The 11,665-nt window shown below is 53.3% G+C and overlaps 1 pseudogene; it reads left to right on the top strand.

Moving 5' to 3' along the window:
* Nucleotides 1-978: 978 nt before the first annotated feature.
* On the top strand, nucleotides 979-1,617 carry LOC124030163 (annotated as a pseudogene).
* Nucleotides 1,618-11,665: the final 10,048 nt, after the last annotated feature.

Here is an 11,665-nt window from a genome sequence, read left to right on the forward strand (position 1 = left end):
TATTAGAGGCAGGGAGGGCCTGGGGGTTTTCTAGACTATAGTATATATTAGAGACAGGGAGAGGGCCTGGGGTTTCTTGACTATAGTATATATTAGGGAAGGGAGAGGGGCTGGGGGTTTCTAGACTATAGTATATATTAGAGACAGGGGAGAGGGCCTGGGGGTTTCTATAGTCTATAGTATATATTAGAGGCAGGGAGAGGGGCCTGGGGTTTCTAGACTAGTTGTTGAAGCCAAACCCAGGAATTCATTATGTTCTATTAAAACAGTTTCCAGCGTTAGACAGAGATAATCTTGCTGTTGCACGGAGAGAGAGTCACAGAAACCACGTTTAGACAGAGATAATCTTGCTGTTGCACGGAGAGAGAGAGTCACAGAAACCACGTTTAGCCAGAGATAATCTTGCTGTTGCACGGAGAGAGAGAGTCACAGATAACCATGTTTGGATTCAATTAACACTTCATTGTGAACAAAACAAACTATTTTCAAAAAACAACAAAATGCTTCCTTGGAGAGAAGAAAAACCTGGAAATGATCTGAACAGTTCATATCAAGGCAGGGATCCTAGGGCTCCTCGTCTGATTGGTTGGGTTGTTTGACAGCTGTATTGGCTCAGGGCCAGATGTCTTTGTTTCAGTTGAGTAATCACACACACATAGTTGAACCTCGTCCAGCTTCTCTCTGGTTTCTCTCTCTTCTCCCCTCGTTTCTACATTCTGTGACCATAATGAACCACATAAGCCCTGTTTTCTCCATCAGCTCTGTCGTTCCCAAGAAAATACATTTCCACTAGTAAGCTATTTAGCTACTGCATCAGATAAGGATAATAGAGTAAGGCTACGTCCCAAATGACACCTTATTCCCTTTATAGTGCACAGGCTCTGGGCAAAAGTAGTGCACTACATAGGGAATAGAGGACCATTTAGGACAGTCTAAATTAGGACTGGAAGGACAACAACAAACTGAAGTGAGAAATAGAACGAGGACAGCCTGGTCCCAGGTCTGAAACAGAACGAGGACAGCCTGGTCCCAGGTCTGAAACAGAACGAGGACAGCCCGGTCCCAGGTCTGAAACAGAACGAGGATAGCCCGGTCCCAGGTCTGAAACAGAACGAGGATAGCCCGGTCCCAGGTCTGAAACAGAACGAGGACAGCCCGGTCCCAGGTCTGGAACAGAACGAGGACAGCCCGGTCCCAGGTCTGAAACAGAACGAGGACAGCCCGGTCCCAGGTCTAAAACAGAACGAGGATAGCCCGGTCCCAGGTCTAAAACAGAACATGGGACAGCCGGTCCCAGGTCTGTAACAGAACGAGGACAGCCCGGTCCCAGGTCTGAAACAGAACGAGGACAGCCTGGTCCCAGGTCTGAAACAGAACGGGACAGCCCTGGTCCCAGGTCTGAAACAGAACGAGGATAGCCCGGTCCCAGGTCTGAAACAGAACGAGGATAGCCCGGTCCCAGGTCAAGAACTGAAACAGAACGAGGACAGCCCGGTCCCAGGTCTGAAACAGAACGAGGATAGCCCGGTCCCAGGTCTAAAACAGAACATGGGATAGCCGGTCCCAGGTCTGTAACAGAACGAGGATTGCCTGGTCCCAGACCTGTTTGTGCTCTAACTCATTTGCTGTCAGTGTAAAACTAGAACCCAGACTAGAACTAGGAGGCCTTGGTTAGGAGATTGTGACCCTCAGATAGAGAGGCAGGAAGTCGTTACAGAACTGTTGGGTTAACATCACGAGTCGTAACCAACGAGTGGGATTGAACAGCAGACACGTGAACACACACACCCTCTCTGATCAGAGCGTGTTTAACCACTCCCGTCTCTTCGGAGAGGAAGGCAGGAAGTGTTCCCTGTGTGATGTCGCTGTGATGTCACGCTGGGATTACGGCCCACCACCACCTCTCTGATAGATGATCTCTACATTAGGACAGACAGATAAACCCAACGGGTTACACGCATCATATACACTACAGTCCTCTCCTCCATCTCACACCCCCCTTATCTCTCTGCTCAGGGCCAGTCCTGCTGTGTGGGTGAGAGGGGCGATAATCCCTGCATACGTGCAGGACTGCAGAGAGAGAAAGTGAAGGGGTGAGTGAATTGGAGAGAGGGAGAATTATAGCGTAAGGGAGGGGGGGGGATTGAGTGAATTGGAGAGAGAACGAAAGAGTGAATGAGAGCTGTAGAGAGAGATGGTGAATGAGAGAGTTAGAAAAGTAGAGCAGGATAGTGTGATTTATGTTTCAGTTTATTTCCTGTGGATTACAGTGATGCGTAGAGAAGCCGTCCCCAAGAGGAAGTCTCCAATTATGGAGCTTTTCACTATAGAGACACACCCAGCTCAGGAGTGTGTGTGTGTGTGTTTACAGGGAGTGTGCCTCGGTGCTCTGAACACAGCGTGGGTGGATGTCAGTACAGAAAGACCTCTACCTCTAAATCCCCTTCATCCATCCATCCATCAGACTGACAGGCTGGGATGGTGCTGTACCCAGACAGGCTGGGATGGTGCTGTACCCAGACAGGCTGGGATGGTGCTGTATCCAGACTGGCTGACAGGCTGGGATGGTGCTGTACCCAGACAGGCTGGGATGGTGCTGTACCCAGACAGGCTGGGATGGTGCTGTACCCAGACAGGCTGGGATGGTGCTGTACCCAGACTGGCTGACAGGCTGGGATGGTGCTGTACCCAGACAGGCCTGACAGGCTGGGATGGTGCTGTACCCTGACAGGCTGGGATGGTGCTGTACCCTGACAGGCTGGGATGGTGCTGTACCCTGACAGGCTGGGATGGTGCTGTACCCAGACAGGCTGCGATGGTGCTGTACCCAGACAGGCTGGGATGGTGCTGTACCCTGACAGGCTGGGATGGTGCTGTACCCAGACTGGATGACAGGCTGGGATGGTGCTGTACCCAGACAGGCTGGGATGGTGCTGTACCCAGACAGGCTGGGATGGTGCTGTACCCAGACAGGCTGGGATGGTGCTGTACCCAGACTGGCTGGGATGGTGCTGTACCCAGACAGGCTGGGATGGTGCTGTACCCAGACTGGATGACCAGGCTGGGATGGTGCTGTACCCAGACAGGCTGGGACTGACAGAGGCTCGGATGGTGCTGTACCTGACTGACTGACAGGCTGGGATGGTGCTGTACCCAGACTGGGATGGTGCTGTACCCTGACAGGCTGGGATGGTGCTGTACCCAGACAGGCTGGGATGGTGCTGTACCTGACAGACAGGCTGGGATGACCCCTACACCATGCTGTACCCCAGACAGGGATGGTGCTGTACCCAGACAGGCTGGGATGCTCCCTACACCATCTCTGCCCCCACTCTACCCCCTGGGATGGTTCTGCCCCCACTCTACAGTCTACACCATCTCTGCTGTACCCCCCTGACACACCATGGGATGGTGCTGTACCCTGACACCACTCTGGCCCCACTCTGCCCTACACCATCTCTGACTGACCCCCTGGGATGGTGCTGTACCCTGACAGACTGGGATGGTGCCCTGTACACCATCTCTGACTCTACCCCCTACACCATCTCTGGTGCTCTACCCCCTACAGATCTGACTGACCCCCTGGGATGGTGCTCTACCCCCCTGACATCTCTCTCTGCCCCCACTGTACCCTGACCATCTGACTGACAGGCTGGGATGGTGCTCTACCCCCCAGACTGACTCTACCCCTGGGATCTCTGCTCTACCCCCCCCAGACCAGGCTGGGATGGTGCTGTACCATCTGCCCCCACTCTACCCCCTACACCATCTCTGCCCCCACTCTACCCCCCTACACCATCTCTGCCCCCACTCTACCCCCTACACCATCTCTGCCCCACTCTCCCCCCACTCTGCCCCCTACACCATCTCTGCCCCCACTCTCCCCCTACACCATCTCTGCCCCCACTCTCCCCCTACACCATCTCTGCCCCCACTCTACCCCCTACACCATCTCTGCCCCCACTCTACCCCCTACACCATCTCTGCCCCCACTCTACCCCCTACACCATCTCTGCCCCCACTCTACCCCCTACACCATCTCTGCCCCCACTCTACCCCCTACACCATCTCTGCCCCCACTCTACCCCCTACACCATCTCTGCCCCCACTCTCCCCCTACACCATCTCTGCCCCCACTCTACCCCCTACACCATCTCTGCCCCCACTCTACCCCCTACACCATCTCTGCCCCACTCTACCCCCCCTACACCATCTCTGCCCCCACTCTCCCCCCCTACACCATCTCTGCCCCCACTCTACCCCCCCTACACCATCTCTGCCCCCACTCTACCCCCTACACCATCTCTGCCCCCAGTCTACCCCCTACACCATCTCTGCCCCCACTCTACCCCCTACACCATCTCTGCCCCCACTCTCCCCCTACACCATCTCTGCCCCCACTCTACCCCCTACACCATCTCTGCCCCCACTCTACCCCCTACACCATCTCTGCCCCCACTCTACCCCCTACACCATCTCTGCCCCCACTCTACCCCCTACACCATCTCTGCCCCCACTCTACCCCCCTACACCATCTCTGCCCCCACTCTACCCCTACACCATCTCTGCCCCCACTCTACCCCCTACACCATCTCTGCCCCCACTCTACCCCCTACACCATCTCTGCCCCCACTCTACCCCCTACACCATCTCTGCCCCCACTCTACCCCCTACACCATCTCTGCCCCCACTCTACCCCTACACCATCTCTGCCCCCACTCTACCCCCTACACCATCTCTGCCCCCACTCTGCCCCCCCCTACACCATCTCTGCCCCCACTCTACCCCCTACACCATCTCTGCCCCCACTCTACCCCCTACACCATCTCTGCCCCCACTCTACCCCCTACACCATCTCTGCCCTTTAGCCTGCATCTCTCTGTCTTAGTGGACATCTGTCCCCAGCCTTACTGTCTCTCTGTCTTAGTGGACCTCTGTCCCCAGCCTTACTGTCTCTCTGTCTTAGTGGACCTCTGTACCCAGCCTTACTGTCTCTCTGTCTTAGTGGACCTCTGTCCCCAGCCTTACTGTCTCTGTCTTAGTGGACCTCTGTCCCCAGCCTGCACCTCTCTGTCTTAGTGGACCTCTGTCCCCAGCCTTACTGTCTCTCTGTCTTAGTGGACCTCTGTCCCCAGCCTTACTGTCTCTCTGTCTTAGTGGACCTCTGTCCCCAGCCTTACTGTCTCTCTGTCTTAGTGGACCTCTGTCCCCAGCCTTACTGTCTCTCTGTCTTAGTGGACCTCTGTCCCCAGCCTTACTGTCTCTCTGTCTTAGTGGACCTCTGTCCCCAGCCTTACTGTCTCTCTGTCTTAGTGGACCTCTGTCCCCAGCCTTACTGTCTCTCTGTCTTAGTGGACCTCTGTCCCCAGCCTTACTGTCTCTCTGTCTTTGTGGACCTCTGTCCCCAGCCTTACTGTCTCTCTGTCTTAGTGGACCTCTGTACCCAGCCTTACTGTCTCTCTGTCTTAGTGGACCTCTGTACCCAGCCTTACTGTCTCTCTGTCTCAGTGGACCTCTGTACCCAGCCTTACTGTCTCTCTGTCTCAGTGGACCTCTGTCCCCAGCCTTACTGTCTCTCTGTCTCAGTGGACGCCTGTACCCAGCCTTACTGTCTCTCTGTCTTAGTGGACCTCTGTACCCAGCCTTACTGTCTCTCTGTCTTAGTGGACCTCTGTACCCAGCCTTACTGTCTCTCTGTCTTAGTGGACCTCTGTACCCAGCCTTACTGTCTCTCTGTCTTAGTGGACCTCTGTACCCAGCCTTACTGTCTCTCTGTCTTAGTGGACCTCTGTCCCCAGCCTTACTGTCTCTGTCTTAGTGGACCTCTGTCCCCAGCCTGCACCTCTCTGTCTTAGTGGACCTCTGTCCCCAGCCTTACTGTCTCTCTGTCTTAGTGGACCTCTGTCCCCAGCCTTACTGTCTCTCTGTCTTAGTGGACCTCTGTCCCCAGCCTTACTGTCTCTCTGTCTCAGTGGACCTCTGTCCCCAGCCTTACTGTCTCTCTGTCTCAGTGGACGTCTGTCCCCAGCCTTACTGTCTCTCTGTCTCAGTGGACCTCTGTCCCCAGCCTTACTGTCTCTCTGTCTTAGTGGACCTCTGTCCCCAGCCTTACTGTCTCTCTGTCTCAGTGGACCTCTGTCCCCAGCCTTACACCTCTCTGTCTTAGTGGACCTCTGTCCCCAGCCTTACTGTCTCTCTGTCTCAGTGGACCTCTGTCCCCAACCTTACTGTCTCTCTGTCTCAGTGGACGTCTGTCCCCAGCCTTACTGTCTCTCTGTCTCAGTGGACGTCTGTCCCCAGCCTTACTGTCTCTCTGTCTTAGTGGACCTCTGTACCCAGCCTTACTGTCTCTCTGTCTTAGTGGACCTCTGTCCCCAGCCTTACTGTCTCTCTGTCTTAGTCGACCTCTGTCCCCAGCCTGCATCTCTCTGTCTTAGTGGACCTCTGTCCCCAGCCTTACTGTCTCTCTGTCTTAGTTGACCTCTGTCCCCAGCCTTACTGTCTCTCTGTCTCAGTGGACCTCTGTCCCCAGCCTTACTGTCTCTCTGTCTCAGTGGACGTCTGTCCCCAGCCTTACTGTCTCTCTGTCTTAGTGGACCTCTGTCCCCAGCCTTACTGTCTCTCTGTCTCAGTGGACGTCTGTCCCCAGCCTTACTGTCTCTCTGTCTCAGTGGAAATCTGTCCCCAGCCTTACTGTCTCTCTGTCTCAGTGGACGTCTGTCCCCAGCCTTACTGTCTCTCTGTCTCAGTGGAAATCTGTCCCCAGCCTTACTGTCTCTCTGTCTCAGTGGACGTCTGTCCCCAGCCTTACTGTCTCTCTGTCTCAGTGGACCTCTGTCCCCAGCCTTACTGTCTCTCTGTCTCAGTGGACGTCTGTCCCCAGCCTTACTGTCTCTCTGTCTTAGTGGACCTCTGTCCCCAGCCTTACTGTCTCTCTGTCTCAGTGGACCTCTGTCCCCAGCCTTACTGTCTCTCTGTCTCAGTGGAAATCTGTCCCCAGCCTTACTGTCTCTCTGTCTCAGTGGACGTCTGTCCCCAGCCTTACTGTCTCTCTGTCTCAGTGGAAATCTGTCCCCAGCCTTACTGTCTCTCTGTCTCAGTGGACGTCTGTCCCCAGCCTTACTGTCTCTCTGTCTTAGTGGACCTCTGTACCCAGCCTTACTGTCTCTCTGTCTTAGTGGACCTCTGTACCCAGCCTTACTGTCTCTCTGTCTTAGTGGACCTCTGTCCCCAGCCTTACTGTCTCTCTATCTTAGTCAACCTCTGTCCCCAGCCTGCATCTCTCTGTCTTAGTGGACCTCTGTCCCCAGCCTTACTGTCTCTCTGTCTTAGTGGACCTCTGTCCCCAGCCTGCACCTCTCTGTCTTAGTGGACCTCTGTCCCCAGCCTTACTGTCTCTCTGTCTTTGTGGACCTCTGTCCCCAGCCTTACTGTCTCTCTATCTTAGTCAACCTCTGTCCCCAGCCTGCATCTCTCTGTCTTAGTGGACCTCTGTCCCCAGCCTTACTGTCTCTCTGTCTTAGTGGACCTCTGTCCCCAGCCTGCACCTCTCTGTCTTAGTGGACCTCTGTCCCCAGCCTTACTGTCTCTCTGTCTTTGTGGACCTCTGTCCCCAGCCTTACTGTCTCTCTGTCTTAGTGGACCTCTGTCCCCAGCCTTACTGTCTCTCTGTCTTAGTGGACCTCTGTACCCAGCCTTACTGTCTCTCTGTCTTAGTGGACCTCTGTCCCCAGCCTTACTGTCTCTCTGTCTTAGTCGACCTCTGTCCCCAGCCTGCATCTCTCTGTCTTAGTGGACCTCTGTCCCCAGCCTTACTGTCTCTCTGTCTTAGTGGACCTCTGTCCCCAGCCTGCACCTCTCTGTCTTAGTGGACCTCTGTCCCCAGCCTTACTGTCTCTCTGTCTTAGTGGACCTCTGTCCCCAGCCTTACTGTCTCTCTGTCTTTGTGGACCTCTGTCCCCAGCCTTACTGTCTCTCTGTCTTAGTGGACCTCTGTCCCCAGCCTTACTGTCTCTCTGTCTTAGTGGACCTCTGTCCCCAGCCTTACTGTCTCTCTGTCTCAGTGGACGTCTGTCCCCAGCCTTACTGTCTCTCTGTCTTAGTGGACCTCTGTACCCAGCCTTACTGTCTCTCTGTCTTAGTGGACCTCTGTACCCAGCCTTACTGTCTCTCTGTCTTAGTGGACCTCTGTCCCCAGCCTTACTGTCTCTCTGTCTTAGTGGACCTCTGTCCCCAGCCTGCATCTCTCTGTCTTAGTGGACCTCTGTCCCCAGCCTTACTGTCTCTCTGTCTTAGTGGACCTCTGTCCCCAGCCTGCACCTCTCTGTCTTAGTGGACCTCTGTCCCCAGCCTTACTGTCTCTCTGTCTTAGTGGACCTCTGTCCCCAGCCTTACTGTCTCTCTGTCTTTGTGGACCTCTGTCCCCAGCCTTACTGTCTCTCTGTCTTAGTGGACCTCTGTACCCAGCCTTACTGTCTCTCTGTCTTAGTGGACTTCTGTCCCCAGCCTTACTGTCTCTCTGTCTTAGTCGACCTCTGTCCCCAGCCTGCATCTCTCTGTCTTAGTGGACCTCTGTCCCCAGCCTTACTGTCTCTCTGTCTTAGTTGACCTCTGTCCCCAGCCTTACTGTCTCTCTGTCTTAGTGGACCTCTGTCCCCAGCCTTACTGTCTCTCTGTCTCAGTGGACCTCTGTCCCCAACCTTACTGTCTCTCTGTCTCAGTGGACGTCTGTCCCCAGCCTTACTGTCTCTCTGTCTCAGTGGACGTCTGTCCCCAGCCTTACTGTCTCTCTGTCTTAGTGGACCTCTGTCCCCAGCCTTACTGTCTCTCTGTCTTAGTTGACCTCTGTCCCCAGCCTTACTGTCTCTCTGTCTTAGTGGACCTCTGTCCCCAGCCTTACTGTCTCTCTGTCTTAGTGGACCTCTGTCCCCAGCCTTACTGTCTCTCTGTCTTAGTGGACCTCTGTACCCAGCTTTACTGTCTCTCTGTCTTAGTAGACCTCTGTCCCCAGCCTTACTGTCTCTCTGTCTTAGTGGACCTCTGTCCCCAGCCTGCACCTCTCTGTCTTAGTGGACCTCTGTCCCCAGCCTTACTGTCTCTCTGTCTTAGTGGACCTCTGTCCCCAGCCTTACTGTCTCTCTGTCTTAGTGGACCTCTGTCCCCAGCCTGCATCTCTCTGTCTCAGTGGACCTCTGTCCCCAGCCTTACTGTCTCTCTGTCTTAGTGGACCTCTGTCCCCAGCCTGCATCTCTCTGTCTCAGTGGACCTCTGTCCCCAGCCTTACTGTCTCTCTGTCTTAGTGGACCTCTGTCCCCAGCCTTACTGTCTCTCTGTCTTAGTGGACCTCTGTCCCCAGCCTTACTGTCTCTCTGTCTTAGTTGACCTCTGTCCCCAGCCTTACTGTCTCTCTGTCTTAGTGGACCTCTGTCCCAAGCCTTACTGTCTCTCTGTCTTAGTGGACCTCTGTCCCAAGCCTTACTGTCTCTCTGTCTTAGTGGACCTCTGTCCCCAGCCTTACTGTCTCTCTGTCTCAGTGGACCTCTGTCCCCAGCCTTACTGTCTCTCTGTCTCAGTGGATGTCTGTCCCCAGCCTTACTGTCTCTCTGTCTTAGTGGAACTCTGTCCCCAGCCTTACTGTCTCTCTGTCTTAGTGGACGTCTGTCCCCAGCCTTACTGTCTCTCTGTCTTAGTCGACCTCTGTCCCCAGCCTGCATCTCTCTGTCTTAGTGGACCTCTGTCCCCAGCCTTACTGTCTCTCTGTCTTAGTTGACCTCTGTCCCCAGCCTTACTGTCTCTCTGTCTTAGTGGACCTCTGTCCCCAGCCTTACTGTCTCTCTGTCTTAGTGGACCTCTGTCCCCAGCCTTACTGTCTCTCTGTCTTAGTGGACCTCTGTCCCCAGCCTTACTGTCTCTCTGTCTTAGTTGACCTCTGTCCCCAGCCTTACTGTCTCTCTGTCTTAGTGGACCTCTGTCCCCAGCCTTACTGTCTCTCTGTCTTAGTGGACCTCTGTCCCCAGCCTTACTGTCTCTCTGTCTTAGTGGACTCTGTCCCCAGCCTTACTGTCTCTCTGTCTTAGTGGACCTCTGTCCCCAGCCTTACTGTCTCTCTGTCTTAGTTGACCTCTGTCCCCAGCATTACTGTCTCTCTGTCTTAGTGGACCTCTGTCCCCAGCCTGCATCTCTCTGTCTTAGTGGACCTCTGTCCCCAGCCTTACTGTCTCTCTGTCTTAGTGGACCTCTGTCCCCAGCCTTACTGTCTCTCTGTCTTAGTGGACCTCTGTCCCCAGCCTTACTGTCTCTCTGTCTTAGTGGACCTCTGTCCCCAGCCTTACTGTCTCTCTGTCTTAGTGGACCTCTGTCCCCAGCCTTACTGTCTCTCTGTCTTAGTGGACCTCTGTCCCCAGCCTTACTGTCTCTCTGTCTTAGTTGACCTCTGTCCCCAGCCTTACTGTCTCTCTGTCTTAGTGGACCTCTGTCCCCAGCCTTACTGTCTCTCTGTCTTAGTGGACCTCTGTCCCCAGCCTTACTGTCTCTCTGTCTTAGTGGACCTCTGTCCCCAGCCTGCATCTCTCTGTCTTAGTGGACCTCTGTCCCCAGCCTTACTGCCTCTGTCTTCGTGAAGTCTTAAACAGGCTGGAGCTAAGGACTACTACTACCACCATGGAAGCAGTGGGGAACACTGCTCTGCTGACTGTCCATGGGAAAGAATGTATTTTCTATTTCCAGAAGCCCGATCAGTCAATCTGAATGAAGTGCGTGTTACATGCCTGGTGGATGGGAGTGAATACGACAGCTCCAGATGTTTAGGGATGAGATCTCTTAATATGACTGAAACACGTCTCTAACCTTTAAACACGTCTAACCTTTAAACACGTCTAACCTCTAAACACGTCTAACCTTTAAACACGTCTAACCTCTAAACACGTCTAACCTCTAAACACGTCTAACCTTTAAACACGTCTAACCTTTAAACACGTCTAACCTTTAAACACGTCTAACCTCTAAACACGTCTAACCTTTAAACACGTCTAACCTTTAAACACGTCTAACCTTTCAACACGTCTCTAACCTTTAAACACGTCTCTAACCTTTAAACACGTCTCTAACCTTTAAACACGTCTCTAACCTTTAAACACGTCTCTAACCTTTAAACACGTCTAACCTCTAAAAACGTCTAACCTCTAAACACGTCTAACCTCTAAACACGTCTAACCACTAAACACGTCTCTAACCTTTAAACACGTCTAACCTCTAAACACGTCTAACCTCTAAACACGCCTAACCTTTCAACACGGGTAACCTCTAAACACGTCTAACCTTTAAACACGTCTAATCTCTAAACACGTCTCTAACCTTTAAACACGTCTAACATTTAAACACGTCTAACCTTTAAACACGTCTAACCTTTAAACACGTCTAACCTTTAAACACGTCTAACCTTTAAACACGTCTAACCTTTAAACACGTCTCTAACCTTTAAACACGTCTCTAACCTCTAAACACGTCTAACCTCTAAACACGTCTAACCACTAAACACGTCTCTAACCTTTAAACACGTCTAACCTCTAAACACGCCTAACCTTTAAACACGGGTAACCTCTAAACACGGGTAACCTCTAAACACGTCTAACCTTTAAACACGTCTAATCTCTAAACACGTCTCTAA

This window comes from Oncorhynchus gorbuscha, unplaced genomic scaffold (assembly GCF_021184085.1).
Source record: "Oncorhynchus gorbuscha isolate QuinsamMale2020 ecotype Even-year unplaced genomic scaffold, OgorEven_v1.0 Un_scaffold_9568, whole genome shotgun sequence".
NCBI lineage: Eukaryota > Metazoa > Chordata > Actinopteri > Salmoniformes > Salmonidae > Oncorhynchus > Oncorhynchus gorbuscha.